Here is a 5,472-nt window from a genome sequence, read left to right on the forward strand (position 1 = left end):
GGAGAGAGAGGAGAGAGAGAGAATAATCATTTAAAGCCTTTGTGTTACAAATGCCGTGCAGGTCATGAACGGTCTCTGACAACATTGTGTAGGGTTAGAGGACACTCTTTTTGTCACTGTCAAGGCAAAACACATAGAACAGAGACGAGGAGTCATAAGATCACCTTGTTAATGTTGGCCCGATGGACACGTTACATGTGTTGGAGCATAGCAGAACCAGGTTATTGGCTGTTGAAGTGGATCTTGTCTTTAAAGACGGCCTGAAAAAAAAACATACTGATTGTTACACTTTTTTTAATGCAGAAAAATGGAAGCAAAGATAAGCTAATTATTATAATTTGTAATCAAGAACAAAATACCTGTTAACAAAGTCATAGTAAAGTTCAAATGAACACAATCACACCATAAACTGATACATTACTATTGACATCGATCACAGTTTCCATCCCTCAAATGGATTCAAACTTACCTTCAGTCTGTTCCTCCAGGTAAAGTTTGGTACTTTGCATATGACTTTCAATCTGACAGATTACAGGTCACTAGTTCCGCAGCCTAACAGACACATAATAAATCAGTTGCTACAAATGAAACATAATGACGTTTTTGGTGTCTATAAATAAACAATATGTAAGGTATTAGGTTACAATTTGGTCACTTTCATCAAAAAATTATGTTTTTGTCATATTTGACATTCTGACAGTATTACATGAGTTAGATCATCTGTGAAACGGAACAGAAACGTACCAACAGCTGCGACCAACGCTGGAGCATAGTAGGTCTTGTTATACAATCCATTTGAAGGACACGTTCCACACATGGTATTTTAGTTAGTCCATAGAAAGGTTAGTTAGGCTAGCCCTAAGTATTGGGGAGGCTTTAATGCAAGTGAAATGATGATTTTGAAATGTAAGAAATTATCATGATCATTTTTATTTATACTTAGCAACTATTTGTTGTCTCAATTCAATAACACACAAGCTACAATCTAAAGATGACTGCTGATTTAAATGGCAAACGTCTAAACATTTTCAGCTTCATAAATTATACAGTGGGGCTCGAAAATTTGGGCACCCAAGGTAAAAATTTGTATTAATGTGCATAAAAAGAAGCCAAGAAAAGATGGAAAAATCTCCAAAAAGCATCAAATGACAGATTAGACATTCATATAATATGTCACAAAAATGTATTGTCACAAATGTCACAACATTTTTATTTCCATCATTTACACTTTCAAATAACAGCAAAAAAGAAATGGCAGAGATAATACCATGTACCCCCCATTTGGCAATATCACAGCTTGGCAACACTTCTTGTGCCATGCCAAGAGTCTTTAATTCTGTTGAGGTGTCTTCGCCCATTCTTCTTTTCCAAAAGTCTTCCAGTTCTCTGAGATTTCTGGGCTGTCTGTTACGCACTTCTCCATTTAGGTCTATCCATTGATTTACATTATGTTGAGGTCAGGAGATTGTGAAGCCATGGCAAAACCTTCAGTTTTTAGGGGTTTAGGATCATTATCCATTTGAAAGCCATCCTCTCTTTAACTTCAGCTTTTTTACAGATAGAAATAGCTGATTTGCTATTTCTATCTGAAATTTATTGAATCCATTATTCCTTCCACTCTTGAAATGCCCCCCCCCAATCTTAACAGTTGGACAGAGGTTCTTTTCATTACATTCTGTGCCCTTTCTTCTCCAAACGTACCTTTGCTCAGTCCGCCAGAAAGTTTTATTTAACCTCATTGTCCACAGAACTTGTTCCCACAATGCATCAGGCTTGTCTATATTTCATGATTTTTGTGTGTGAGTCTTGGCATTTAAAACCTTAGATTGACATCACCTGGTCTTTCCAGACAATGATTGAGAAAAATCCATGACACTGTCAGGTCTCACTTTCCAAAGGGGGGTGCATGCTTGAAACTCTGCAGGGGCCTAAACTTTTGCAGACCCATTTTTTCTGTTATTTTGAAAGTGTAAATGATGGAAATGAAAGGTAACTTTTTGTGCATATATAAGTATATTGTTTGTCATAGAATCTGACATTTTTAAAAAAAATAATAATAAAATAATAATGGCAACCGCTATGATTTTCAGCACTTGTGCAAAAATTTTGTTAAGTTTGTGACCAACTGCCAAACTGCTTTGACGACACATTAATTTCCCCACTGAATTATGCGTGATTAAATGAGGAAGATAAAACCTCCTTTAGAGTAAAGAATTCAGGTACATATATATACAAAGCCAGAAATACCTTTCCCAGCCAGCAATCATGGGTGTGTTTTTCTGTGCTGTAATTTTCAGAAAGAGAAAATAGACCCTTAAATTTAGATCTGACCATTGTTTAATGCATTTGTGGTACTTATCTTATAAGTAAAGACAATGTATTGTTTTACCCTGGTCTGAAGTTTCTCTCCTGTTCCTCTCCAAACAGCATGGGATACAAAGTGTTTTCGTTCCAGGGCCGTTCACGTACAAAGCACCAATCCGAGGGGCATAGAACTACAAATGTTACAAACACTGTCAATAACATGTATTAACATATTGTGATGCCAAATAAAGAATTTTATATAACAGATGCCTGACCTGTTCCTACTATGGTGAGGTAATCCACTCCCAGTCAACAGGCATCCACTCGGATTTTCCCCAGAGCCTGAGCAGCATCAGTGTGGAGCAGGATCCTGAGCCATCAGTCTGCTTGTTGAGAGAGTTTATTCTCTGGCAGATCTCTTGGACCGGCTGACAAGGATACATGTTTCAGCTTTAAGCACATTGACTGCACTGTACCAGAGCTTTTTGTTTAACATTGGAAGTGTATTGATACAAAGAATGATTTAACAGCTTCATCAGCACCTATTTCACCTTCACAAATTGAAGGATTGGTTCTACTCTAATTCTTTTTATAATAAAAAGTAGAATGTCTCTAACAGCACTCGAGAGTACTAAAAGATACATTTACATGACCTAGAAAAGTCTATTTCTACTTACCATGATGACTCCTGTTTCATTGTGGGCCACATGATAGAGATGAGACAATGTGTTGGACGCACGCAGTAACGATATCCTCCACCACCACAACAGGCAGTCACCTTAGACACGGGCACATATGTCATCTGTGACAAAAACAGTTACCCCAAGCAAGTCAAGAAAGGGTATAATGTAAGGAAGCTACTATAGAATACATAAAAAAATTCTCCTGGTATTATCTAATAACATTAACCGGATTGTCTCCTCCTCCAGCCTGCCATCTTTCTGAGTGCTCAGCTACTAGTTTGACCGAGTCATGTTCCACTTTGGTGATAATGTGAGAAGAGCATTGGTGCCATTCTGTTGCCCTTCACCTTGCTCTGCAGCCCTGCATCTTCTCCTGAAGTGCTCTACAGCAGTCTGAAGCACCAGATTATTGGCCTGAAAGAAGACTTGTTTGTCTATGACCGCTATTCTGCACAAAATATTTTTCAATCACACAAACGTTGTACATTGGGCTCAAAGTTTGGCACCCCAGGTAAAAATTGAATTAATGTGCTAAAGAGCCAAGAAAACATGAAAACAAAAAATGGTGTCTGCAAAGTTTGGACACCCTGCAGTTAATACTTGTACTGCCCCCCCCCCCCTTTGGCAAGTATCAGCTTGGCAACACTTCTTGTAGCCAGCCAAGCCATTAATGGTTAAGACCTTCCTTTTTGATGCTGCCTTTCTTTAAAGACTGCTCATTTCTTAAATTTTCTATGCTGCACTGTAATTTTATTCTGTGTTTTATGTGTCTATTTTTTAACTGTCTATTCATGTGTTTTACGCGTTTTAATGCTTATGATTTTTAACTGTTTGTACTGTGTTTTTTATCTGTTAAACTGATTTTGTGTAAAGCACTTTGATATTCCCTTTTGCTGAAATGTGCCTACAAATAAAGCTGCCTTGCCTTTAATTCTTGTTTGAGGTATCTTTCGCCCTTCTTCTCCAAAAGTCTTCCGGTTCTCTGAGATTTCTGGTTGTCTGTCACGCCACTGCTCCTTTAGGTCTATCCATTGATTTTACATTATGTTAGGGTCAGGAGTTATGAAGGCCGTGGCAAAACCTCCAGTTTACACCTCTTGATGTAATGCAGGTCATCAACTATATTTGTCAGAGGGGCCAGAATTTTGCCAGACAGTCTCCTTGGGGCCGGACCCTTAAATAAAAATTAAATAAACTAAATTTTGTATAACATTATGATTGATTGTTATTGTTAATACTTTTTCCATTTCACTACAAAACTGAAGGCCTTTATGAGTCAGGTTCCTATTACCTATACCACAGACAACCACCAGGGTGATAGATTTTTGCCTCACACTCAATTAAGTCAATTTTACTTATAGAGCACTTAAAAACAAACACTGAGAGTGAAGGGTCTCTTACAGAGGTAAAATGGCACTCTCAAGCTATGAACGCAAAGTGTGATATTGAAAACAGGTCCTTCAATGATGACTGACTGAAAAGTACCATTATCATGCCAACTTCCGGAATGCCTCACCAGTATGCCTGATTTATATATATATTATTATATATATAATATAAATAATTTTGCAACAAAACGGTTGCTGTTGCAAAAGAATACAATCTGCGCCGTCACCACCACACTAAACATTTAAATTTTAAGATTTCATATCCTGAGCAGTCAGAGGCGCGTCAGAGAAAAATCGCCGCACTGAAACTGCCTACTCCCACCACCAAGTGGCATTACTACTCGAACTTTAACTGATCAGAAGAGAGTAGTTTGATTTTGGGTGGTAGCCTAAATAGAGTCATAATGGTGGTGATACTGAAAGAGACTCAGTTGTTGCTGCTTTCAGTTGCTTTATATAGTGTAGATTAGGCCTACATATTTTCTCTTTGATCCTCACAATTGGAATCCAGTCGCGGGCCGATCGAACCTTGGCGGGCCGATTCGGCCGCGGGGCCGCCAGTTGATGATCACTGATGTAATGCATCGTGGATTTTGAGTGTGTGTTGGGATCATTATCCATTTGTAGAAGCAATCCTCTCTTTACTTCAGCTTTTTCACAGATATAATAATGATTTGCTGAATTTTTTTGAATCATTTTTCCTTCTACTCGGAAATGTTCCCTTGCCACTGCTGCAATACAACCCCAGGGCATGATTGATCCCCCCATGCTTGACAGTTGGACAGAGGTTCTTCTCCAAACGTACCTTTGCTCATTGCGGCCAAAAAGTTCTATTTTAACCTCATCGGTCCACAGAACTTGTTCCCACAATGCATCAGGCTTGTCTATATGTTCATTTGCAAACTTCAAACGCTGATTTCTGTGGTGAGGACGTAGAAGAGGTTTTCTTCTGACGACTCTTCCATGAAGACTATGTTTGTACGAGTATCTCTTTATAGTGGAATGGTGTAGCCCAACTCCAGTGTCTCCAAGTCTTTCTGGATGGATCGGGCAGTCTAACGGGGGTCTGGACTTGCTTTTCTCTCAATCCTGCGAGC

At 38.7% G+C, this 5,472-nt stretch overlaps 1 protein-coding gene across 1 annotated transcript in view; it reads right to left on the minus strand.

Moving 5' to 3' along the window:
• Nucleotides 1-5,472, minus strand: part of scly (selenocysteine lyase) — a 14,013-nt gene that overhangs the window by 6,053 nt on the left and 2,488 nt on the right. The gene's annotated exons all lie outside the window — the stretch shown is intronic.

The sequence above is a fragment of the Etheostoma spectabile genome, chromosome 9 (genome assembly GCF_008692095.1).
Source record: "Etheostoma spectabile isolate EspeVRDwgs_2016 chromosome 9, UIUC_Espe_1.0, whole genome shotgun sequence".
Classification (NCBI taxonomy): Eukaryota; Metazoa; Chordata; class Actinopteri; order Perciformes; family Percidae; genus Etheostoma; species Etheostoma spectabile.